This window comes from Atractosteus spatula, chromosome 10 (genome assembly GCF_055471065.1).
Source record: "Atractosteus spatula isolate fAtrSpa1 chromosome 10, fAtrSpa1.hap1, whole genome shotgun sequence".
In the NCBI taxonomy this organism is placed as follows: Eukaryota; Metazoa; Chordata; class Actinopteri; order Semionotiformes; family Lepisosteidae; genus Atractosteus; species Atractosteus spatula.
In genome coordinates, this window is record NC_142715.1 from 7,027,546 (window position 1) to 7,055,148 (window position 27,603).

Sequence of the window (27,603 nt, forward strand, 5' to 3'; positions counted from 1 at the left end):
ATAATAAAAAAGTGACCCGAAACTTCCAACCTTCCAATCACTGATGTCGCTCTCCCTAAACCTGTACGTGATGTTTTGCTGATGTGCAATGTGCCTTTACTCCTGTATTAAAAATGACCTCTGTTGTTGGGCGGAGTTGAAGGAGAACTAACTGCACAGAAAAAGTACGTAACGATAAAATATTTCTGCGCGTGAAACACATCAATCGTTCAGCATTTCTAAAATGTTTAATTGAATTGACAAGGAAATCCTCTCCTTAAAGTTCGAAAAGGATTATCTGTTGAGCCAGCAGGCGTAACACTGCAGTTGCCCGTTTCTCACAGGTGTTTGAAGTTGTGGATAACATTTAGCAGGTTTGGCACCGTGGCTTAGCTGGTTAAGACGCCTCACTAAAAACCAGGAGACCCTGGGTGCGAATCCCAGCGGTATCTATTCGTAGACAACAGGCCACTCATTGTCAATATTTATGGAGCTTAATTTAAAGACAACGGGAGAAGCATGAGTTACAGCTTTCTGTAGCTGTTTTATAGAATTATGTATTGGTTGGCTCTGTGGCGCAATGGAGAGCGCATTGGACTTCTAGACTTTGATAGAATGAAGTCATTCAAAGGTTGTGGGTTCGAGTCCCACCAGAGTCATGTATCATTTTGATTCAACCTTTCAAAATCCTCTAGGGATTAGTGTTGATCAAGTCAAATAAAGGACTTCTTAAGAGTCCACAGTTGAAAATGAACCAGCAGCCACAAGAAAGAAATTAGCACTGGACTGTGATCACATTACTCCTGTCCTGGACTCCTTGCACTGGCTTCCTGTCAACTTCAAAATCCTCATGCTCACCTATAAGGCTCTCCATGGCTTGACACCAGAGTACCTGTCTGGGTTATCGCCCTACTCCCCACCTCACAACCTTCGCTCTTCTAATTCTGGTCTCCTATCTGTCCCCCAGTCCATCTACACTCTATGGGTGACAGGGCCTTCTCCTGTTTTGCCCCAAAGCTCTGGATCTTTATTCCCAAGGATATCAGAGAGTCACCTTCTCTAAACTCCTTCAAATCCAGACTCAAAACCCTCTTCTTTAGAAGAGCCTTTAATGAACTATTCTTTACCCCTCTGTTCCTACTGTATTTAATACCACCATCTATTGTCTCCTCTAACTGTGTATTCTCATCCTGCTTATCTTGTGTATTTTTTTAACTTTATTGGTTTCATTCTGTAAAGCGCTTTGGAAAGCCACCTTTAAAGGCACTATATAATGTAAAGATTATTATTATTATTATGATTAATAATAATGAACAGTGCATTTAACACTGAGCACATGCGGTCCTTCTTTGCAAAGGATTGCAAAGGTTGGGAATTAGCCTTTCACTCGTGTTGTTGAAGACCGTATCCTGGCTTTGTTGCAGGAAATGTCTGGATGCCATCACCGGATCGAGGAGAGGATCAGGGTTTTGGGAAGTCTTTTTGATGCCTGACACTGTGTGTTTCCTGGTTGTAACGGGTGTCATTCTGGACCTAAACAACAGAGAACACCGTTGAAATCACTGAACTGCCTAGCGGACACTTTGTCGCCTTCTTCAGACCTGTATTTAATGCTATTCTCTGAAAACTTGGCACGTTATATCTGCTACCTTTATGGAGGGCACACTCATAAGAATCATAGATTCGATCACAAGCATCTAAAAATGAGCATGAGAAAATGACATCACGCTATAAGGCTGAATGGCACAAATTCTCCTGTTACTTCTGCAGCAAATGTGTGTTTTTTGCTTCTTAACACTGAGATAGTTGGAGATATTTGGCAGCAGTGGGATTCCAACTCACAACCCCAAAGAGACTAGAGATTTAATCCAGCTCTAAATTAAAAACTGGGTGACTTGTAAGGGCTGGTAGGAGAGGAAAGGTATAAATGCTTCTTTTTTGGACAAAGTCTTTATCTTTACTAAAAGAAGGAAAGAAATATTTGATTATTATTTTTTCACCAGTTGTTTTGATCAAATTATTGTAACGCAGTGCCATATTAGGATATAATATGTACATGAACGTCATGTCTGAGTCGATGATGGCAGCTGAGTATCGCTGGAGGACAGTTCATCATGAGTGGGTAAGCCTGCATAATGAGGGAGAAGAGATCGGCCTCTCTGACGCAGTTAGTGACACTAACCTTCTGTCCTACTGTTCTCTGCTAATGTAGAGGGTGAATGTTTATTTAGGTGAATGTAAGGTTTCATTCTTGTAAAATATTTCCGAGCACTTTTTTTGTTGCTGAAAATTAATTTTGTGCATTTGAATGAATTCCGATATTGTCACCTAATTCCATACATTGTTTCATCAGACTAGAACATTTAGAGGAGCTCAATTGCATTTATGAATTGCATAGTGATAGTATTTCTTGCCGTTTAAATACTTCAGTCAAAAATGTAGAGAAGGTGCTCCTGTTTTCACCATTATAAGAACTGTGATGCACCAGTAAAATTTACTCTCATAAATGTATTGTAATTGTATTGTTCTGTTCTGTAACAATCTTGAGTGACACAAACCTTCTGTTTTACTGCACTACACTTCTCCAGAGGCCAGTTCAGCACACAAGGATCCTCAGTCAAACAAACACTGCAATCGCTTGATAAATGCCATTTCTCATCCTTTCTCTTAGTGTCGGTGCTTAGGTCTTCTGTGTGATCAGAGTCCCACTGCTCAGAGCTACAGACTGGTCAAATGGTCACTATTGTAGACTCGACCATCGGGCCATCGGCTACAAATAATCAATATACTGATCATAGTGTCCCTTCTGGTGTTTATTACATAAATACTATATATAAATAATAAGATAATTCCACACTCATGTGTGTTATAAAACATTTATAAACATTTTGGGAGGCTGACATACAGTAAAGAAAGTAATACTGAAGGGCTTGGAGTCCTGGAAAGCGTTAATAGAACCTTCTTGCTTTCGACCTGGAACAGAGCCCACAACTGCCAGATCAGTGACCCCTGAGCCCAGTTCACAAAGAGGAGAACCAGGAGCTCTTCTATGTCTCTAAGAGGGCTGGGAGGAAGGATAAAAGGGGGAAATGTGACATGAGTCCAGGCTGTTCTGTCTGATATTGTTCATGTAGCAGCACTGATTGTCTGAATATCTTCTGGTTCTGGATTGTGAGGATAGAGAGCAGTACGGAGTTGAGATCCTGTCTGAGTGTGAGTCTGAGCTGTGAATCTGACTGAGAAGAGAATAATGATTTTTTATTCTGCCTGAGAATTTTCCTGAGAATTTTTCTTCTTTTCCAAGTGGTGTTACATCCCCTTCAGATACTCTGCACAGACTGCCAAAGTGAGAGAAGAGGAGAGAGAGATGGACAGCTGCAAAAAAATGCCAGTGATTTTTTCTCCTTTTAAAGAAAAGTGGAGAAAAACAACAGCAGTGCATCTCCGTCGGCTTGATTTAGCTTAATACAAGTATTCACTTCCTTTTCTGTAGATTACAGCCTGCGAAAGATGAAATGAAGTTCTTGGTTACTCTTGGTCAGTGCAGATGAAGTACTGCCAGCTGGCAGGAAAATAACAGTATTTTATTTTCTTTAACTACAAACATGTGAGTTGTGAAAAGCAACAGGAATGTGTCCCTGTGCAGCTGTTAAACAAAGGGCTGCTGGGTCAAATGCACTCAGGGACGTGCTTCAGATTGTGATGATGTAAACATAATCTCTGGTAAAAATTGAAGGGATTTCTTTGCAAACCCTCTTGAATGTTGCAGGAAATGTTCGTGTTTTACTCGTGTGGAACTACAACAAGTAAACAATTAAGTACCTAAGTCAATGTCCAAGAAAACCATCTTCACGTGTGGAATTTTTCTTTAACTGGCTGTTGGGAGAATTCATTTATACACCCGTTGTATCCTTAGCAAAAATATTTTAAAATTAGAACACAGATTTGTTGGAGAACTTGACAATTCTTGACAATCATTATTAAATGAGCATTATACAAATGTGCGTTGATATTTTTAATATGTACCTTAATTGTAATATATATATATACATAATTGCTTTGATATGGATATTCATTTGAAGGATTTGAGGAAACTATCAAGGATTGCAGAACAACCAAAGATACATTTAGGCATCTGCGATTGGTAAAGATGAAAGAGTACCGTAAGTGTGAAGCTTGCATACACACGAGAGAAAAAATCAGTTTTAATGCACTTCATTAAACTGATGGTGTGCTTATCAATCATGCATAAAATGTACATAGCAGAGGATGGTTTCGATCCATCAACCTCTGGGTGATGGGCCCAGCATGCTTCCACTGAGACACTCTGCTGACAGCTGTTGGACATTGATTCAACACAACTGCTCTATCTTTGCTTTCTAAAAGTGCGCCCGAGATGAAAAGTCTAAACGGTAAACGCAGACGTCACTTTGAGTACTTGGTGTTTTGTAGTACGAATCATCACACGCTGCTCTACATGGGCGTGTCTTCAAGATCGTTGAAAACCAAAGCTTCTGCTTTCCGAGGCAACTGATTCTTTCATCGTTAATTCCCAAATCTTCAATGAGAATCAGTGAAACGAAAACCAAACACATGTACAGACTCGCGTCCTAGCGTGAAAGAAAAACAATGGAAGCATTTGAGAAATAAGAGTAGTCTGAACAGCTCCAGCCTATCAACTGCTCTACAGTGATCGCTACCTCTACACCCAGTTTATAACGCTGACAATGATGCAGGAAGCACAGCAAAGTTCTAAAACCAGTGAATGCAACTGCATACATAAAGTGTCAAATTTTCAAAAGTAAAATCTTCAGCTTTGAAGGATTGTCATTCATATATTTTCATTTTTCTCTTTTTTACATAGCACGCTTTCGAGAAATAAACTGTCTTGTAAATAAGGCTGCATTAGAAAATGTGTATCTAGCTTTGTTCAATTAAAATCGGGACATCCCAGTGGGCAACAGATGTAGAATATACGACTATTAAACTCATATATTAGACATATAGATGTGCTCCGTAACTCGTCTAGAATGAAATTCTAATATACGTATATCGTTAGACGTCAATTAGATCTATGATTATATGTTCATTATACATATATGGTTGGAGCTTTATTATACGGATAACTGTAGAGGACTATTATACATATATGGTTAAAGGTCTATTATACATCAAAGATAGATGTTATAGGTGTAGAAACTAGTAAATCAAGCCAATGGTTTTGTTTAGAAATTAATTCTGAAAATATACAATCATTCACACCTAAAAAATATGTAGTTCAAATTATACACTATATACAATATTGTTATCAACATATGGCTAATCATCATAAAAAACTCAACTAGTAAACATTAGCTACAAATTCTAGTAACATGGCAATATATATATAGCAATGACAAACACAAACTAATTTCATGAATATGCTTATATTTAACTCAAAACCACATTTAGATTCAAATATGTTTTAAAATTGACAACTTCTATATTTCCAAGAAAATATTATTAATATAGCACAAACGCTACTTTCAACGGCACAAACCCAGCACTAAAGAATGAGGTGGGTTTCATTGTTTATGCTGTCTGTAGGGGGGGGCGACTTCACAGAGCTGGAATAAGCACGTCCGGCAGCTACAGGGTTGAAGGTGAACATGTATCGTATTCTAATGGCTTCTATTTCCATTGATGAATGACACAGATTCACGAGGAGATCCTTCACGCGATTAAATGAACACATTACTATTTCAGTCTGATTTAGAGGCTACATTTGTGTCAGCAGTGCTATAAATGTGAGTCTTATATACTTTCAGGGGCTGCATCTGTAGCGCTTCATCTAAGAGGATGTTTTTACTTTAGAGCACGGTTACATTCACCTACACAGTTTATTCTCTGAATGCCCAATGGCTCAATAACCCTATTTTCCCCTGGGGTCCACCAGTGTACAGTCCCATCCCCTTCAAAAATATAACAAATATATTTAATGAACTGTGTAACACAGAGCTGGAAAGGTGAACCCAGAATGGCTGGGCAATTGGTGAGTTGGAGTGATCTTTTTATAGGTGAATAATTGCAAAAGTTTGAATCCAATTCATATTGAAATGTTAAACAACTGACAATCTGTTCAGAAATGAACCTGTGTAAAAGGACTTCACTGTAGACTAGGATGGCTGAGTGGTCTAGACATTAGATTTATTATCCAATGGACAAAGGTCCATGTGGGTACAGTCCCCACTTCTGTTAGACTCCTGTAACAATTTTGCAGTGACAGAACACTTTGAAGATTTACACTCTATTTAAATATGAATTTACTCACTTTCAGTTCTCTTCACTCCCCGGGATAACTGAACTCTCACTATTGCATACCAAAGGCTTTACATGCATTAGTTCAGGTGGGTAGTTGCGTCAGCATGCGTAGTTTGCAAAGGAACAAGTAATAGGTTTATTCCATGCTGAAAAGAGAAGAGTGAAAAGATAATGTTTCAGCTGTGAAGCCTTCTTCAGAAACATTGTGTTTTCTCTCTTCTCTATTCAGCATGGCATAAACCTATTACTTGTGCCTTTATATGCATTAGCTGTGATACAGATTCTAAAAAAGACAGAATGAAACTGTTTGTTATATGTCTCATGGTGATCCTCTTCTTGATCCAAATGAAATGTTTAAAATGATCCCTCGAGAAAGAAAAGGAGTCAATTCTGCCTGGAATGATTGATGCCCCATCAAACCTTTTTTAATATCCCTGGAAGTTTATACAGTAGAGTCCTGGTTCGCGGCTTAAACTCAAGGTAAACAAGACTATGGAAACGAGCTGGAAACCTGATGTCGAACTGGGATTTAAATCACCCAGAACATTTCACTATATTGGACAGTATGTGCCAGAGAGAAGTGCCTGACATTCCTTCGATAGCTCAGTTGGTAGACCAGAAGACTGTAGTGGGAACAGTGAGGAATCCTTAGGTTGCTGGTTTTATTCTGGCTTGAAAAAAGGTGCTTTTTGTGTACTTTAATCAAAGAGTTAAAATAGCGAATCTTTTTCACTCAGACGTTGATCAAAAGCTCAATAAACGACGAAGCAGAGGCTCTTGTTCCAAATTCAGCTCCTGTCTGATTGTCTTGTTTTGGCCAAGATCTGATCTTTGAATTCAGGGACTACTCTGTCTGCTTTGTTATTCAAAAGGAGATACAAATGTCACGTTTTTTATTGTAGATATAAAGGTGTTTTCTGTTTTCAAAGGATAGGCACTTAATTGGTTTTATGATTTGGTATTGATTTTGTATCGTTGTATTATTAAGTTTGTGCTTTTTGTGTTTTTAACGTATTGTGAACTTATTTTTTAAAACAAATGCTTACAAAGGCAAACACGGCACACATCTGTTTATACCAGCGGTTTATACAAAAAATTGTATATTTTTATTAAGTACAAGCTACTGTGCACTTTTAGGAGTTTAACAGGTTTGATATAAAGCAGCCAAAATATAAAAGGGGAAAATACCCCAGACTGCGTGTAAAGCCCTCGTTGTGACTGTTGTTTTATTGTTAAATACGGCATACTGTGCACGAAATGTTGCACAAACATAATCTGATATTTTAATAATTATTATTTTAATAATTTGATAATGTAGCATTTTCAGGTTCCCTCGGGACAAAAGACAAGTGGAAACGTGATAGTAAACCAAGCAACTGCTTTATTCTCCTATCAAAACCACACAAAAACCAAACAGAGGCTATACACACACATGAGGAGACCGACAGAACACGTACACATGGATAGGGTGGTAACCCGTTAACTACAGGCTATACACTTATAAAGCTATACAGGACACTAAAACTACTATAGCACTATTTACATATGCAGGGTCAGCCGCTGGTCATCGTGCTGACCCTCAGACTCTTCCCGGCTACAACTCCCAGCCTGCTCCACGGTACTATGAGCGCCAAGGTGCGCGTCCTCCTCACCACAGAGCGAGGGCGTTACACTGCCCGCACCTGAAGCGTCTGGCGTCCCGCCAATGTCGAACACCCCCCTTAGGCTGTACTCATACTCTGCTTAAGGCTGCCGAACTCTGCGTGAGCGGCCACTGCGGCGTGGTGGCGGCTGGCGGCCCGCGGATGCCCCATTGTCGGCCGGCTCCGGCACCGGCTGCTCTTCCCAGACCTGGTAGGGTGCCAGGCGGTCTTGGTCCAGGACCACCACTCTCCCCCGTGTTCTCCCAGCTTACAATCTCTGAGGTAGTTGTCACTAAACTCGGACGTGATGTGCCACACATGTGCCGTGTGCCTTTACTTTTGTAAAATTAAAGTCGAAACCCAGAACAGTAACATACTTAAGAGTAAATGCCTCCTAATAGCTAGCAAGCGCTCCTAGTTAGTAAAGTTGTTTGTGTCCCTGCCTGTCACGCGGGAAACCGGGTTTTGATTACCGACGGGGAGACAGCTAGTTTTTTTACGATCAGATTCCAATCTTTAATGCTGTGTGTGAGAGTTTACGTAACTTTCCTTTTCTCATATTTTCTGACGACTATTCCGAAGGAGCGCCCTGTCAACTCCTAATACTTTTCAAAAATCTGCCTGCATGTTTGATTATTTTTGTTTTATTTAGAAAAAGTTCAATATTGATCATAACTAAAGAAAATTATGATCAGAAACAAAAACAAAATGTTGAAGATGCAACTCGATCTTGAATCAGAGCTGGGTGACATGGGCTTCTGTTCTGATATGGTTGTACGAGAAACAGGAGGGATCTCTTCTCTCCTATGGAGCATGAGCTGAATCAGGAATGAGACATGTCATATATCAACGCATGACCTACATCGTAAAACTAAAACTAAATTAAAAACTAACATTAAGTTGTCAGAGACATTCATTTATATACAAACAAGAGACAGACAAAGCAATAATTCTACATTAACTGAATTGAAATGGTCTGATTCAGAGCCTGTGCAGCTCGTGCTAATACAACATTTTCCTTTGATTTCCTTTGAGGGCGGAGTTGTCTTTAAAATCTGGATTAAATAAAAAGGAGTGACGTCAGTGTAAAACAGCTTTCCTTCTTGGGGAACAACGGTTGTGTTCCATATTTCTAATTATTTTGGTTTCAAGATAGCAATTTAGTATGAAACATAAAAGCCAGCTGGATAAAGCTGTTACACGTCATTTACAATGGTCTTTCAACTAATAGCCCGTGCAGGGATCAAACCCCAGCTGTTGGTACGAGTTGCGTAAGGCTCTGCAACATGCAGATGAGAAACTAACCTCTGCTTCTTCATTATATACACAGTGAGCTATATATGCGGGCTTACTGCCCCCTATGGGCTCTGTATTGGATTGCGGTACAAGACCGGCCGTGGAGAAATGAAGTGAAGAGGGTGTGTTCATTAAAAGGCTCATAGCATCCCTGGATGGTCTCAAACCACCACCCTTTTGGTTAACAACCGAGCCACAAAGACTCATGTACAGCTTAACATTTCTCGGTCTCGGTGAAAGTGATACACTCCGTAAAATTTCTGGAGAATCATTTGTTTTTAAAGGAAAATCGCCAACAGCGGCCGAGATCTATTGGAGTTTTTTCATTCTATACTGCAATTTCTGAAGGGTACCCTGTGAAAATACGAATTGTGACGAGAAGGGATGGACATATAAGGTCAGTTGGCTTGGGGAATTGGACCTTATGGTGAAGGCTGCTGGCTCGGCATCAGCAGAACCTGATCAATATCGGTTGACTCCGATATACTTTGACAACTTAACTTCTGGATTTAGAGACATTTACCTTAGTGTCGGTATACTAAGATGTTTTGGTAACGAGGAAGGAGGGACAAAGCAAATTGGCAGAATGTGTGCTATTTTGTTGACTACAAGTCCTCACATGCCAGAGGGTCAATATTAAAAAAAAACGTAACAGTATAATCTCTTGTACTTCACGATTTAATGGTGTCTGTCACATTGTATCTCACACCTCAGTGTCAGAATTGTGAGACGAGTTTGTAATGAGGAGGGTGGGCCATAGCAATTCAGCAGAAATTGCATTCACCTTTTCCCAATGCATTCTCACATGCCATTTTCTCACATGCAATGCTCAGAGGGTCATATTTTTAAAATGGTACCATAAAATGTCCTGAAGTTCAGGATTTTGACAGTCTGTTATATTGTGTCTCACACCTTGATGTCAGAAATATGAGACGATTTTAAAATCAGGAGGGAGGGCCCTAGCAATATAGCAAACATTGCATTAACCATTTGACAATGTATTCTCTCATGCCATGTTCAGAGGGTCGTATTTAAAAAACGGTACAGTACAATGTCCTGAAGTTCAGGATTTTGATAGTCTTTTCCATTGTCTCTCACACATCTGTGTCAGAATTTTTAGACATTTTTATAACCAGGAGGTAGGTTCGATCACCCTCTGCTCATCCTCAGTTAACCATATAGTCTCATATGCCATGTTCTAAATGTCCCATTTAAAACTGCTATATTAAAATTTCTTGTAAAATGCAAGAGTTTGAGACTTTTTATGATCAGAAGGCAAGGTCCTGGAAAATATGCAGAAAGTGCCAGTGAATTTACGTTTTGCCTTTGTCTTATTTACTCGTGGTATAACATGCCAGTTTGTTTTATTGTGAATTGTGTTTCTGAAATGTGTTTCATACAAAAATGCAATTTGAACAGTCTCTACTTACATATTCCCCTTTACTGAGGAAATGTACAGTAATACATCCGGATAAGTATTTTTAAAAATGACTGTAGAGAGCCATCTACAGGCGAAAGACGACATAACATCACAGCAGCAGCATTTAAGATGGAACGAAAAACGCAAAGCAGCAGCTGGCGAATAAGAAGCCAACTTCAGCCTCGTTAATGCAATAGCATTAGGTGAGGTGGAAAAATATTTCTTGCTCTGAATCTTAACATTTTTATAGGAGGTGTTCTAGGACTTCTTGCCTCAGAAAAAAAAAACTGCCAGTACATCAGTTATTTCTACTCCATCAATAGCAGCAGTGTTATCAGTACTGAGCCCTAAATGTAGGTCCTATCATCATATAAAAAGTCGAAAGTATCGACTGCATTCAACTGATAAAATGTATCTTCTATGAGAGTTATATCTTTATCCAAAATACATCGGAAACAAATTTGCACGTTTTTTGGGGGGGGGATCCTGAAGACTGAGACTCAAAACTTTTTTTTCCTTCTTTCCAGGAGGAAGGATTATTCAGATGCAAACATTGTCCCAAAATCAATGTACTCTCCATTGATATTCAAATCCTCAAATTCTTCATCTGAACGTCGATATTGAAATATGATATCGTACAAATTGTGGTTTTCTTTTTAAAACAAATTTTATGCTTTAAATTAAATAAATTTTATTTATTATGAATGTGCCGGAAATTTTTCAGTACTTTAGAGGGTTCTGCCATTTTAGATGTTATGCTGTTCCTGTCTGATTTATCAAATGTGTCATTTAAATCTCCAGTCATTTCTATATCAGTCTGAAGGCCTTGCAGTAAAGATTGCAATTCATCCAAAAATGCCAAGTTTCCCACTGGTGATACATACAAGGAAATGAATGTATATTTTCCCCCCAAATCAACAAATTTAAAATCAAATACCTCCCTCATCTGCAGGTGGAGAGAATAATGTCAGAATAAATACAGGTTTAAAAGTCAGGAGCATTGATAGTCCTATTTTAAAATGACACTAAAATGCTCACAATATATTAAAAAGCTCTGTAAAATGCAAAAAATAATAAAAAAATATTAAAACAAGGTAAAAAGAAATAATACACAGTTATAAAGCTCAGGAATTATCAATGTGAAGTTACAATGGGTTGATTGTGTTTCATGTGATTTAAAAAATAAAATGTTTGCAAAAAATCCACTTACAATATGTTAAAAATGGCAAGAATACTTAACCTTTTACTACCAGTGACATATTTAGCCAATGTCCGCCTGGAATTTCCTCCCCCTTAAACATTTGTTATATCTCTGCAGCAGAACATAGCAGGAGCCTGGTTCAGGTCTTAAATTGAAGCTAACCCCCTTGGCTTTGAGTGTGAATAGTCAAATTTCTTATATTTCTTAATGTGTCCACTCAGCAGACAAACATATGAAAAAAAAACAGCTGGTGAACATTTTTTTTGGTCTTCAGAGGTCAGATTTTTCAGCTATATGCATGTCAAGGGCCTGGGAATGATTTGAAAACCTTGTACTAGGTGGCTACTAGCTTGGATAAAAATTTGGGACAAATTGATCAATTAGAAAAAATTCTACATCATGTTTTGTGAAGACTGGACCTGGAATGAAATTTCACGCCTATAATAAAAAATCATAAAAATATTGAAAATAATAAGAATAAAAACCATTGCAATTGCTATAAAAACCTTAAGACACTGCTAGAGAGCCTTTATCTGCTGTTATGCAATGAAAAAAAACCTCAGAGTTGCCTTCTGGTGTGAAAAAAAAGGAGCACTGATAAGAAACTGATAAAAAACTGATTGATTATCCCTTCTGAGTGACAATGATTGACAGCTAAAAATGCAGCCTAAAGCTTCTAGAGGAAGTCTCACCCCCTAAGGGCTCTGAATGGCTGAAAATACAAAGAATGACAGCGGTTTTTACCAATCAAATCGCCTTATTGCTGGCGCTCGTTCTTTAAACATTTATTACGTAATCAGTAACGTTTACTAGTCTCTAGCTCTTGAGATAAACTAGTCTGGGTTATTTTGGATATATATTGTAACGCAACGGGGGCTCCGGCGGGCGCCCTTGCCGCATCTGGTCGGCCCCATCCCGACTGAGGCTCGAACCCGGGACTTCCGCGTCTCTCTGCAGCGACCTAGCCCCGTGAGCTAAAGAGAGATCTCTTTCCAGCCCAGTAGCTGTAGTCCTGCTATCATAGGGAAGGGCGGTGACGTCACCTGCTCTGGTACGCCGGCTCTTACACAGTACCTGACGGCCGTAAGCGTTACACTCTCCCCCGCTTAAATCGCCGTCCCCGGCGAAGGGCTATCCCACCCCGCTTCTGACACCAATGTAACGCAACGGGGGCTCAGGCGGGCGCCCTTGCCGCATCTGGTCGGCCCCATCCCGACTGAGGCTCGAACCCGGGACTTCCGCGTCTCTCTGCAGCGACCCAGCACCGTGAGCTAAAGAGAGATCTCTCTACAGCCCAGTAGCTGTAGTCCTGCTATCATAGGGAAGGGCGGTGACGTCACCTGCTCTGGTACGCCGGCTCTTACACAGTACCTGACGGCCGTAAGCGTTACAATATCATGCTCCAGAATAAGGTAAAAACATGGGATATATATATATATATTTGCTGGTTTTTGCTTTTGCGGTTTTGTTGGTAAAAATGTATAATATTGACATGCTGTGCTTGCCGGGTTGCCGTGTGTTTTTATTGGGATTCTGCTAGTTCATTAATTTATTGGTTTATTGCATAATAGTGTCATGTCTGTGGAAACAAACTTTATGGTTTTGTTGTGGTGATATTTGAGAATACGTGCATGTGAGAAAATTTGTGGAGCGGTTTCAAACAAACGTTGTTTATCTCGCGTTTATCTTAAAAATAAAAAGTGTCATCTGGGGAGACAGGAGTGGTCCTCGGTGACCGCGATCCGGACTAAGTTAACAGGTGTGTAATTAAAAAAAAATAAAACAAGTTAAAAATAAATACTAAATGGGTTTAACATTCAGGAATGTAATTGGTCAGATGCTTACGATAAGTGATGCTGGTGTTTCGTGTGATTTAGCGAATTCAAAAAAATATTCATTTTAAAAACGGCAAGAGCTCGTATGAAAAAAAAAGTTCGTAAGTATCTTTGTTACAACAGCCGCGCCAGAACTATTCAGATACTGTACATCAGAAAAGTACCTGAACTTGACTGGTTTATATTCAGTTATGTGCATTGGGAACGAAAGGGAGACTTAGATGGATTTTATTAGGGTTTTAGGAATCAGAAAATGTATTTTTACACGTTTATGCCTACGAGCAGAAATAACTTCCTGCTTTCAGCGCTTTTTTGTTTCTGCTTGTAACCTCGAACAGAGAAACCCAGTACTGACTCACAGAAACACCCCGGAGTTTCTGTGTTTCTGTGATTTAAAAGGGATGTATGCAGCGGTGTTACGAGTCTGGAAGGAGGAGACGCGCATTCCGCACGGGGAGCGTAGAGCAATGAGCCGCACCTGCTGCGCGCTGAGTCCTGTCCCATATAACCGCTGAGCACGGACACACAGAGTCTCCAGCCAGCGTTGGAGATTTATGATTTCAATGTTTTTTTTCCTTTGGAGCAGAAGATGGATTTCTTCCTCTAGTTAAAGTTATTGGAGTTGTGGTTACTGTGCTAGACCGTCAGGAATAGCGCTTTTATTTATTTTTTTTTTATCAAGCAGTCTGCTGTATACTGTACGTGAAATAAAGATAAGAGTGCTTTCTTGATACTTCACAAGAGTATACATAATTCACGAGCTGTATTAAAAAAAATGAACTGGAAGAAAAGCAATAGGGCTGGAGTTTATAGACTGTGATGCAAATACGAGAGTAGGAGAGGAGGGGACTAGTTCAGGAGCACAACCGGCCCTCTCCTGCCCATTCTCCCACCAGGGTCTGTTGTAAGCCAGTGTGAAATTCAGCTCCTTGCAGTTCAGCTTTTGATCACTCAGCTGCTTTGCCCTGGGAATATGGGGCAAATAAAGGAGATAGCAACCAGACTAGAGGGAGAGTTTTTATTCCCAAGGGATGACTTGTTTTACAACAGCAGACAACTTAAAGAAACAAAAACCTCTGTTCTGCTGCTCCAGGTTGGTTCCACTGGGAACAAGTGTGGCCAGGAGCTCATGAACAGTAATTAGGGGTTGTTTCCACAAGGGGGGCTGGAGTAAGTTAGATGTCAAGGGCAATAAAACTCATTAGACCTAATTGACCAGTTAAAGTGAGTTGTTCTGCTTTCTGCACAGAAACCAGTGCTCTCTTCTCAATGTGTGGGTGAGTCTGTCAGTGATATAACAGCTAGGCAGGACTGCCACTGTGGTCTATTTCATCACCTGTGACCCCATCTTCCAAAGACAACAGTCCAATCTAGCATAGAGTGTCCCGGACTGGTCCGTCAATGACAGTGAGAGGTTTATCTTGTCTCTTGTTCCGCCAGAATGTAACAAATAGTGACCCCTTAATGGAGGAAACTTTAGCTTTTGTAGGTAATTATACCACTTGACAATGTTACAGGTGTTAGGGGGGGGGGGGGCCCTAGTGATCCCACAGTCTCACATAGACAATGGCCAGTCTACACAAACCTCCAGTCAACACAGCCCTGACCCCTGTTATGTCACCCAGGTCTACACTGTGAGACAATGATTATTCAGGAAAATTGTAAGGAATGCATTCCAAAGCAGTCAATGGAAGTATAGAATTAAAATAGTCAAGTCTTGATAAATAGAGTATATTATCTATTTATTATACCTTTACATTGTGACAAAAACAAATTTCAAGTCCATTATGAGCACACACAGCATATTAAAGATGGGTCTCTGCACTGTAAAGGAATCTCAGTTCACTTATAAAAACTTTAGCTAATAAACCTGAAATGTCATTTCTTTTACTGCTTGTTTAAGGTACTAACTCATTGACATTATGACATTATGTAGATTAAAATAAGACTATTCACAAAGAAAAAGCATTTATCACAAATGTATCATGCCAAATAAACTCTAGTAATCAAGAGCAATTAAGAAAAGGAAACAAAACCATCTTTTGAGGATGCCAGATAGAAATGTAAACACACACTCACACGTGGGGCCAATCTTACCAGAAATCAATTAACCCACCAGTGATCTTGGACTGATGTCTGAAAACCAGAGCAAACAGTACAATATTAAGGTACTAAAGCTATTAGTAGAACAGATCTAGCTTCTCAACATAATACTTATGTCTGAACTTCATTGAATAGTGACACTTCAATCTTTCATATTCAATATTTTTCACAAAATCAACAGCTGAGAACAGACCGCCATATACCTTTATCCAGTGGTTTTCAGAGCAGAGACATCCGTGTGGGCAAGAGTTCTTTCCCTGAGGTCCACTGCACGTCAGCTAGCCACGTTCTGGCTGGGTCGTGTGTACTCCTGGGAACGTCGCCTGTAATGAATATTGGGGACTTTGTACAAATTAATAATGTGAGCATATTAATATGATTTGTGTTGAAGCCAAACATAGACAATCACTGTTAAAACTTGAATTCAACCTCCAGTGTCTGCTTTTGAAATGCTGATCATCACCCGTCTTCTGGCTTCTAGATGCACGTGTTAATGGATATTTCTTGTCTTCTTTTTTTTTCCCCCATATGCTCTTCTCTGTATCATTAAGTACTGTACTTCTGGGTCATTTCATGTACCTCGTGGCATCTTGGCTGCTGGTGGTGAATGGCAGGCAGCTGCTCTAAAAATAACATGCCTATTAATATGATGTTGAAGACAAAACCAAAACAATACAACTTTGTTTTGCAATTTACAATTTATCACAAGCTTGTCATATTTACAGTCATCAACTGATTTAGGCTGCTGTTCCTGTGAAAAATGTCCTTTGTTTAAGAAAGATTAAATTTAAAATCTTTAGGTTTTAAATATAAACCACTGGCAATATGGTTAGCACTTTTACAACTTTTAAGAAGTTGCAAGATAGCTCTACAACTGTGTTGCCCTTAACCTATTCAGAAACTACCACTAATATTGTTAGAAATTGTTCTCTAGACTCTAGATCTTGTGGGCTCTGTTCTTGATGAATTGGAAAGGTGTCTTTCATGAAGTCCAGTACTCTGTCGATCTCTCTCTTACCAAGAGACTACCCATCTAACGCTGCAGGAAACTCCAGTGCCTGGTCTGGGAATGCTGTGCTGTTCAGATTCTGTCAATAAATTTCAAGAATGGTTCACCTTTTTGTTTACACTGTGGCATTTCTTTGCAGTAACAATTGAGTGGGATAGTTATCTGCCTTCTATACTCTTCTGAAAATCATGTATCTTTTCAGCAGTCCCATATCCCTTCCTTATATCCTTGCTGATGAGAATGAGAAATGCTATTTTCAAGACATTAACACAAATATAATTTTTACATTAATTCCAAGGTACAGGAAAATGAATATCTTCAAAATATGCACTTTAATATACTTACTTAGTTTCTTTTTTGGAAATGGTCAGTGAACCAACCACTCCAGAGCTTGTCCTTCACCTTGAAATTATTTCCTGGAAATGCTGTAATCACAGAGGAGCTCTTCTCCCCTCAACAATGTCCCTTTTTGTCACAGACAGATTTACGACAGGCTGTTCGTTGATTATAAATGACTTTCTTACAGCCCTGACATTGTCTTTTCTCTTTGATTGATTTATCCATCTTCCGATTTGCCTCCTTATCCGGGAGGCAGGCTCAGTGTTTTTCACGAGCATCAATGCACAGTTTTTGTGCAGGTTCATCTGAAAAGAAAAGACATCTCATGTCTCCCTCTGTCATCTGTGAGCTTCAGCAGTTGTCTTTGTGATGACCTTGCCGTTGTAATCACACACCACCTCTCCCTTCTGGAAACACCTGGAAGTCACAAACTTCTTCCCCTTCACAGGATCGTCAGTGATGCTCAGGCCTTCCCAGATTTGATACTTTATCAACTTTTTAATTTGCATGTCATTTGGTGGCAGTCCTGTGTTGGGCTTCCACTTCTCCAGCACTTCAGACACTGTTGATACATTGGCTGACCAGTCCATCTTCTCCGTCTCCTTTCAAAGCTGCTGACCTGGGCATTACAGCGCAGTTTAGTGAAGTAAAGATGAAACGGCTGATAAAACACAAATAAAATGCAATTAAGGTACATTCCAGATTTTCTTAAATACTGTACATGATTGGAGCTATGCAGGTGGAGGTCTTTTGTTCGGTATTAACATGGATTTTAATTGGCTTCTATGAAAATTGGCCATGGTGTGAGTGAGTCCTGTGATGGAGTGGTGTCACATTATGGGTGATACAGTACTTTGCATCCACTGCTTGCCAGGATGGTTCCAGTTCTACCACAACCCTGAATTGAGTGGATGGGTATATCAATGTAGCCATCAACTTGCATGTTTCTCTTCTTCACTCAATGCAAAGGAAGCCAGCTGTTGTTTGAGGTTTTGTGCTCTTTAACAGGAATTATGACCATTTTTGTGCCCACTTGTTGAAACAACACTTTCTTTGCACCCATTCCTCAACCTGTAATAGTGAGAAAATAAAAATGAATACACCAAACTGTAAAAATCCCATATATGTAATTTCTTACTTTTGTTGTATGAAAGTATTCTTACTGTCATGTTCTTTACCACCCTGGGGTGCTACAGGTGCTTCAGCTGGAGAAAGGCCTGCAGGTAATACAGTACAAGAAGCTGCTCAGGCAAGGTGATGTCTTGCCTAGTCTGTGCAACACATCTCTCTTTGCAACCATCAACACCTTCCAGCAATCCTTCGTACTTGGTTCTGGACTCTGCAACTGTCTATATCTGTGGGAGAAATTAATACTCATCAACTTTTTTTGTATTCAAATTAAAAGTACAACTGAAAGAAGTTTTAAAATGAAAATGACCTATTTTTAGTAATCTCTTGGCAACATTCTTACTGTTCTTCTTCTGAATATCCTTTAGGATACTTTGGAAGTTGATGATGAGGTTAGCCAGGCTGGGATCCTCTACTTTCACACTGATATCATTTAGGATGTAGCCCGGAAAATGGTTTATGTTCTTAATATAATTAGCAATGATTTGGTGAGACAGTCCAGTGGTCTTCATTTGGTTACAATAATTGTTGTTTTGGATAGGCCCTTTACAAAGTTTAAGGAAGATGCAGATGGATCCATAAAAACAGGAATCTGGAAACATTTTCTACCTGACAAATGTAGAGTCACTATGTTTATGGCTGAGATTTCACATGGGTGAATTTTAAGCTAAGGAGTAAAAACATGTGCTATGGAAATATCACTGCTCAATTTTAAATGCCTTTAAAAAATAAATACGTCCTGAGATCAATCTGCCACTTCAAGATCCTTGGTAAGGTCCTGTTTAAACCCAGCCAGGTGAGGAGCATCCAGGGAGTGCGTTCTGTCCAGTCCAGCCTGGGTCACTGTCTTCCTGAGAGCCTGCTGATGGCTTTTAAGAACTGGGGGACAGTAGGAATACAAAATACACATTTAACATTTTTACTTCTAAGACAAACTAGAATACAAGTATAAAACAAAAGATACATTTGGAAAAAATAGAAAGTTCTCCAGAACTCACATCTTCCCCTTCCTCTTCCACTTCAGTCTCTTCCATCTCTTCCTCCTGGACAGCAGCCTCTTGCTCAGGGCATCTGGACCACTGGTATATCATTTTAACATACCCTTACATAAAGGTAAAGGTTAGAAATGAAACAGAAGAACCCTTATAAATTATAAATATCTTACCTTGCTGATGTGTCTTCAGGATTCCACATAAAACAGTCCATGGACTCCGCCAGTCTCACATTCTCACCACACATGAGCCCTATGCTCTTGTAATCCCCGACCTGCCCATTCCTCAGGTGATTCAACAAGTCCTTCCTGGCCTGGAGAAGGACCTTGCTGATCTCCTCTGCTGAGGCTCATTTCATACACACCCTCTTTAGGTGAAGAGGAAACTGGTCAAATGTCTTCAGGCAGGTCTTGCACACCAGAGGAATCCTCATGGGTCTCTTTTGAAAATAAATAACTTTTGTGTAAAGGAACAAGTCAAGACTGTTTCAGTTTCTTAACCGAGCCTTAATTTTCTCTCCAATAGCTTCACCATATTGTTTATTGTATTTTTATCAGAATTATACCTTGCTCTAAAATAATGACTTTATAAAACAACTTAACTCTTACTTGGTCTTGTTCGCAGTCTTTCCAGTAGAAGTCGTAGAATTTAAAAACTGCTGTGATAATTTGATCTGCCCGAGTGTCCTTCCCTAACCCAGTATTGATAGCTTGTGTACTGTAGGGTCCAAAGGTTGTGTTCTGCAATTTCCTCCCATAATGTTTCTTTGATCAGTTGGAAGCAAGTGTGAAAGCTTCCTCCCAGTGGGGAAGCTCAAGATCCTCTAGTTGTATGACAGATTTTGCTCTTCGAGGATCTGCAGTGTGGTGTGAAGCCAATTTTTGGCATTGCTTACCAGCTTCAAATATGTGAGTTTGGGTGGCTTGGCAGGTTTTATGAGTTCCTCGGTCTTCCGTCGTAGGCTGGCGGGTGCTCGGTTCTCCCGTCCAATAAAACTGCTGTGTTTTGTAAATTGTGGACTGTTTGGATCATTTTGTAGATGATCCTGGTTCCTTGTTGGAAGGTATCCTGTCTGTTTGACATGTTTGTTGTGTAGGCAGTGTGGAGGGTGACCGTACAGTTGCGTGCGTTGTCAACTCTGGATTGATCCATACTTACCATTTAAATGCCTAAAGCTTCGTTGACACTGTTAGGTTTCCACTGTTAGGCAGCTTTACCTCTGTAGAATCTGTGGCTCCATAGGAAGACAATCTTGCCTTTCTGTGTGTCGCTATGTTTTTGCCTGGGTCTTCTTCAGGCATTGTTCTGGAACACTGTGTCCATGCTGGCCTGTTTTTATCCTGTTTTGTAAGGGGCAGTGTGTTGTAGTTCCTCCTAAGGGGCTAGTTTGTATCCTATGGTCTGTGTTCCTTCTGTACGTTTCTGTATGAGTAGGTGCAGTTTCAGTTGGTGAATGGGTTTCTGTTTTCCTTGGGGCGGATTATGCATGGACCATTAACATCTCAATAGGCAATCAGGGTCTTTCGTTTTCCTCCCTAGTAGGACTGTGCAAGCTGTGCGAGTTTCCATAGCTGATTGGTTTCAGTTATTCTTCTGTTGTTGCGTGTTAGTATGGTGAAGAGTTCCAGTCCCTGTAGGATCTGGCTAGTTAGGAGACGGGAACAAAGCTCCTTCTCCCAGATTTTATCCGAGAGGGGACCATCTGGGACAAGGAGAGCACTCTCCTTCCAACGACTAAAACCCTCCTGGTTTTTCTGATGTTCAGGTCTTGTGTAAAGATAGTATTAAGTCTTTTGATCCACTCCCTTTCCTTTTTCTTTCTTTCTATCTCTGTCCAGTTGGGGTTTCTTTCCAGTCCCGTGGTTCCTGATGTACCTGTGTTGTGTCAGCTGGGTTCGGATGGAGTTACCCGTTCCCCCCCACATAGGTCACCCCGCACTTTTTGCACTGGATGCTGTAGATGGCGTTATTGATGTTTTCTGAGAGTGCCCTTTGCAACTGTAAGATTTCTTTAGTTTCTTTGTTTTGTATCGTTGTTTTCTGTTATGAAATGTTTGGCTATTGGTGTATATGATCTGTTGTGTACAGGTTTTAGCTTGCTTTGGACTAATTAATGCTGAAGGTTTTTGTTTTTTTCTGTGTGCAGATATGATTTTGTGCTCCCTCAGTATGTTTGTGTTTTCTAATATCATGGTTTTTGTTGGTTTTTATGCTGAGTTGAGAATATGATGTGTTGAGGGGTATTTTTCTGTCATCTGGAGTTTTTCTATTTAGAAATGTTTGTGCCACATTTTTGAGGAAACTTTGTGTGTATCTTCTCTGGCATAAAGCTTGGAAGAGTGTGTATTTGGCTTCCTCAACGTCTTGTTGTGTACAGATTTTGTGGAAGTGTAGGAGTTGTGATTTTACCAGTCCTTTTAAAGTATGTTTTGGGTGGAAGCTATCCTTGTGCAGTAAGCCGTGTGAATGTGTCTTTGAAAAATACCTTGATGTCCAGTTTGTCTGTGTTGTTGAAGGAAGAAACCTTGTATGTGGTGGTGTCTAGGAAGTCTATCAGGCTACCATGCTTGGTGTATTTGAGTTTAATGGACCTGTGGTGTGTGTTGAGGCTGTTAATGATTTCTTGTAAGGCTTGATATGTGCTGCCTATATGTTTATTTTTTATATCTTTGCCCTGGGATGGACTGGTGTCCTTTCCAGCGTGTAGCCTGCCATGTGTCTATTTCTTGCCACGTTTTAAAGTGGAGTTACAATCTTACTATTTTTACAGTTTTAAATTGACATTTACAAATGTATATTGAAGCAGCTACCCACCTGAACTAAACTATGTCAGCATGTGTAGTCTGCAAAGGAACAAGTAATAGGTTTATTCCATACTGAAAAGAGAAGAGAGAAAACTCAATGTTTCGGCTGTGAAGCCTTCTTCAGGTGTGAGAAAGACAGGGCAGATTACAAAGATTAAATAGTACAGAAGAACAAAAGCTGGGAGAGGGGAGGAGGCAGGAGCAGCAGAGAGGCCACTCAGGAAGTGCAAAATGGAGAGAGGTGAAGAAAGGTGTGAAGTCAAAACCTGCAAGAGAATAGAGAAGATTACATTAAAATAAGTCAGTCATTGAGAGATCCTGGCTATTTGAGGTGAAAAGAAAAACTATGGGCTTGGAGAAATCTTTAACCTTCCCAGCCCTAATATGTTCTCTGAAGCATTCTCCTAGTCTCCTTTCGGTTTCCTAAATGTAGATAGCTGGGCATTTTTTGCAAGAGATACAGTAAATGAGATACAGGATGTTGTCAGGGTTATCCGGAATTGTCCTGTGATGCCCTGAATGTCGTTAGATATGTATTTGCAAGTGATGCAGCGAGTGCTATTGCAGGGGAAGGTGCTGAGTGCGAGGGAGCTGTGAACAAGAAGCTTATGTGGTGGTCAGCGATAAGAGATGATTGGGCGGTCGGAAAAAAGAGTACCAATGGAGGGATCGTCCTGTAAAATGTAGTCATTGTTAATGATGGTCCTGGGGATAGAAATTGGGTTAGGGTGGTAGGGAAGCACCGAGGGAATGCAGTTGTGAGACTGGGAGTTCCTGATTGAGTTGATGATCCGAGGGCTGTTTTTGGCCCGGGAGTAGAATAAAGCGACACCTTTCATCAAACATTTTGACAGGTACCACGCCCCCTTTTTCAGCCAATGGGAGGCCGCCATGGGCAGATGTCCTGCCCCCTTATCGGCCAATGGTGCAATGTTATGGGCGGATGTCCCGCCCCCTCGAGAGCCAATGGTGTGTCATAATGAGTGTTGTTGTCCCGCCTTCCACCCCTAGTAGCCCCAGGCCTCAGGGTCCAAATGCCCACCACCGCATCCCCTTCGATTTATAAATAAGTGTGTGAAAGAGCGTATTAGCAACGAGGGATGGAAGGTGATCATGTCTGCTGCAGGTTTGAATGCAATCTATTATAACCCTAGGGAATTGGCGGTGTGGGAAGTCTGGTGAGTGCCGCGAGTTTCCAGGATGTGAGCGCACGCACGCACGCACATTGACTGACTGACTGACTGAGTAAAGTGTCACAGAAAGAACTCGCAGGACAAATAGCATGTGAAATGTGAACCACTTTATTTCATCAGTAGGTTTTAAATTACAGAAACATCCCAGTATACACTTTTAAACTTTTCACACACATTATAGACTACTGCTTGCAATCGCCAATTAAATGTTGGTGCAGAAAATTAGTTGTAGCTATCGCCCTCAGAAACTCAGCAGCATCTGAAAAAGCATTCATAACGCCCTTTCTCTTGCCATTTCTATAGCCATGAACACCGAACTGGGCGACCCTAACAGAGCAAATAAATTAGCCTGAGTGATCAGAGGGACGGTGTTACCACAGGTTCTATGTAAAATACGTTGTATTTTGGAATACACACCGCTGAATCCGCCAGGCTTCAGTTTCTGATCTGAAAACATCAGAATCGCAGTAATTTCACTCATGTTCTTTACATGCACATCTATCTCTTTAACAAATTCAAGGACATTAGCATTCAGTTAATTGATTTTCATTTCAAGCTTTGCAGAAAGAAGAGTGTAAAGCACTTTTTGTAAGAACTCTTACGTATACATTCGAAATTTTTCGTTCTTCTCACAATGGCACACCTGTGTCTGTAAAACAGAGTGAAAGCTCTATTCACATTGTGAGTATTTCACAGCCCTGGTTTTACATAGATCTTTTTTCTTTTCTGTAAAAATAAGTATAAATAAGTATAAAATAAGTTTTGCAACGCACCAAAAGTCACGTGTAGTATTTTTCCATCTACCTTTACAATAAGGAGCGTACATACTCATATGGCGAGCGGTCGTCAATTATTTTTCTCAGCAAGTGCTTTATACTCCGCTCAGTATCATCTGTAAAAGTATAGGCACCCAGGCCACTGGCGATGTACAGGACAGCCGATAAAATTCAGGCTAAACTGAGACACTTATAAATTTCTAATGCGGAAAACAACACATCTTTGTACTGTAACATGACCAGGGGAAGGGTCATTCATAACAGGTATTTTCGGAATGACCTACTTAAAATACTAGATATGGACCTTAGCAAAATGGCTGCCAAAAAGAATCAGCTGACCGGTAAATGGAAAGGGTCTACCCTGAGAAACAATGAGACACAGCTGAGCCGCATCAGGAACCGAAATATAAGTGCCCCGGAGGCAGTGAACAGGGCGGAAGCCGATAAGGTGAATGCGGTTTGGAGGAAAAGAGAGGAAAGAGGTGTATGTTAAAGATCGGGCTAAAGAATAACGGACTACTGAAAGGAGAAAAGGTTTATGGTTTTTGGATTACGGACACTGGATAAGGATACATCGCGGATTGGCTTTATTACGGACTTTTGGAACTCGGATCGGATCAGGATTAAGGGAACGGATTACGGACTGTATTTGGAAGATAGTTGGAAGAAGAAAAGCCACGAAACTCAGGAAAGAAAAGTGTGGTGTGAGTACTACTTTCATTTACAGTGGTGTGAAAAAGTGTTTGCCCCCTTCCTGATTTCTTATTTTTTTGCATGTTTGTCACACTGAAATGTTTCAGATCATCAAACAAATTGAAATATTAGACAAAGATAACACAAGTAAACACAAAATGCAGTTTTTAAATGAAGGTTTTTATTATTAAGGGAAAAATAAAATCCAAACCTACATGGCCCTGTGTGAAAAAGTGATTGCCCCCTAAACCTAATAACTGGTTGGGCCACCCTTAGCAGCAACAACTGCAATCAAGCGTTTGCGATAACTGGCAATGAGTCTTTTACAGCGCTGTGGAGGAATTTTGGCCCACTCATCTTTGCAGAATTGTTGTAATTCAGCCACATTGGAGGGTTTTCGAGCCTTAACCACTTTTTTAAGGTCATGCCACAACATCTCAATCGGATTCAGGTCAGGACTTTGACTAGGCCACTCCAAAGTCTTCATTTTGTTTTTCTTAAGCCATTCAGAGGTGGACTTGCTGGTGTGTTTTGGATCATTGTCCTGCTGCAGAACCCAAGTGCGCTTCAGCTTGAGATCACGAACAGATGGCCGGACATTCTCCTTCAGGATTTTTTGGTAGACAGCAGAATTCATGTTTCCATTTACCACAGCAAGTCTTCCAGGTCCTGAAGCAGCAAAACGGCCCCAGACCATCACACTACCACCACCATATTTTACTGTTGGTATGATGTTACTTTTCTGAAATGCTGTGTTACTTTTACGCCAGATGTAATGGGACACACACCTTCCAAAAAGTTCAACTTTTGTCTCGTCAGTCCACAGAGTATTTTCCCAAAAGTCTTGGGGATCATCAAGATGTTTTCTGGCAAAACCGAGACAAGCCTTTATGTTCTTTTTGCTCAGCAGTGGTTTTCGTCTTGGAACTCTGCCATGCAGGCCATTTTTGCCCAGTCTCTTTCTTATGGTGGAGTCATGAACACTGACCTTAACTGAGGCAAGTGAAGCCTGCAGTTCTTTGGATGTTGTTGTGGGGTTTTTTCTGACCTCTTGGATGAGTCGTCGCTGCGCTCTTGGGGTAATTTTGGTCGGCCGGCCACTCCTGTGAAGGTTCACCACTGTTCCATGTTTTCGCCATTTGTGGTTAATGGCTCTCACTGTGGTTCGCTGGAGTCCCAAAGCTTTAGAATTGGCTTTATAACCTTTTCCAGACTGATAAATCTCAATTACTCTGTTTCTCATTCGTTCCTGAATTTGTTTGGATCGCAGAATGATGTCTAGCTTTTGAGGATCTTTTGGTCTACTTCACTTTGTCAGGCAGGTCCTATTTAAGTGATTTCTTGATTGAGAACAGGTGTGGCAGTAATCAGGCCTGGGTGTGGCTATACAAATTGAACTCAGCTTTCCAAAGATGTGATAAACCACAGTTGATTTATGTTTTAACAGGGGGGGCAATCACTTTTTCACACAGGGCCATGTAGGTTTGGATTTATTTTTCCCTTAATAATAAAAACCTTCATTTAAAAACTGCATTTTGTGTTTACTTGTGTTATCTTTGTCTAATATTTCAATTTGTTTGATGATCTGAAACATTTCAGTGTGACAAACATGCAAAAAAATAAGAAATCAGGAAGTTGGCAAACACTTTTTCACACCACTGTACATAAACTTTCCCCCGGAGACACCACAGTACCCATCCGCGCACCCGACAACTAGGCATGTGTGACCCTGTTGACCTGGATGATTAATCAAACGGGCCGCGCATTCATCAACCACAACCCCCTTTAAACAATGGTTGAAGGTGCAACATACCACCGACTTTACAATCTGATCCATAGCATCGGGCTCATTAGAGCCATCGTTAGCTAAACTAGGTTGAACATCATCATTAATCACATTTTGGCGAACACACATGAACAGACACGAAACATTCAAGCTTGATGGTAGTTTGAAGATTGATGCGTCGACCTCTTCGTTATTCTATTAAAGGAAAAAAGAAAAGGAAGGCTTAACAAAATAAATAGGCATGCTTTTTACCTAAAATATTTACAATTGTAATGCCTCTTTTGTGTTAGAGTTTTTCGTTTGCTTCGAACTTGCTGTGGTTTAATATTTACCATTTGTAGCAACTCTTCATCAGTCGTTGACGGACCCCCAACACCTGAATCACCGTCAGAGTTCACATGACAGCCACTGTCACACACCACTGAGTGCTGGGTCAGCTTTTGCTAAAAAGAAGACAAAGTGTTGAAAACGAAATACGCTAAACGCAGATTGGAACGACAAATAAAAAGCCAAAAAGCCGCACTGCACGTGTGAACAGGAGAATGAGCGAGTGAGCGAAGATAGGGTGCCTCCTGCAATTAAAGGCTTACAGCACCTGGTATTCCCAGGCGGTCTCCCATCCAAGTACTAACCAGGCCCATCCCTGTTTAGCTTCTGAGATCAGACGAGATCAGGCGTGCTCAAGGGGGTGTGGCCGTAAGCGAGAGCAAGGCTCGCTGGCACCCTTCTTATAGAGAGGACAGCTCCGTAACCTCTTTTACGACGCTGCTTTTTTTCCCTTGCGTTTTTCTCTTCTTCCCACATTCTCTCTCTTCACTGCCTTCGTCCCCGCTCTATTTCACTTCAGCCTTTCACTCTTGCTTCCTTCCAATGAGGACGGAGCTGCGGGAGAAAGGGCGCTATAGAGGATCGCTGTGGAGAGCTGCTGCTGTGCTTTGACATCTGAGCTCTGTGGAAAATGATCTCAATACAATTCTGAAAAACGCGACTCCCCGAACGCCAGCCGAACAAGTCTCCACAGCCGAAGCGCTGTGTCTCTTTTCAGCTGGCGATAAACCTTTCCTCGATCCTTTGCGGACTTGTAAAACTGTTCATGATCAGACTAA

General features: G+C 40.5%; 2 non-coding genes across 2 annotated transcripts; one reads left to right on the top strand and one right to left on the bottom strand.

Annotated features, from left to right (window-relative positions):
* Window positions 1–545: 545 nt before the first annotated feature.
* trnar-ucu (transfer RNA arginine (anticodon UCU)) lies at window positions 546–638 on the top strand. Its single transcript has 2 exons — window positions 546–582; window positions 603–638. It is a non-coding gene; the product is annotated as a tRNA-Arg (tRNA).
* A 26,442-nt stretch (window positions 639–27,080) lies between these two features.
* On the bottom strand, window positions 27,081–27,199 carry LOC148824660 (5S ribosomal RNA). The gene has a single exon (XR_016093085.1). It is a non-coding gene; the product is annotated as a 5S ribosomal RNA (ribosomal RNA).
* Window positions 27,200–27,603: the final 404 nt, after the last annotated feature.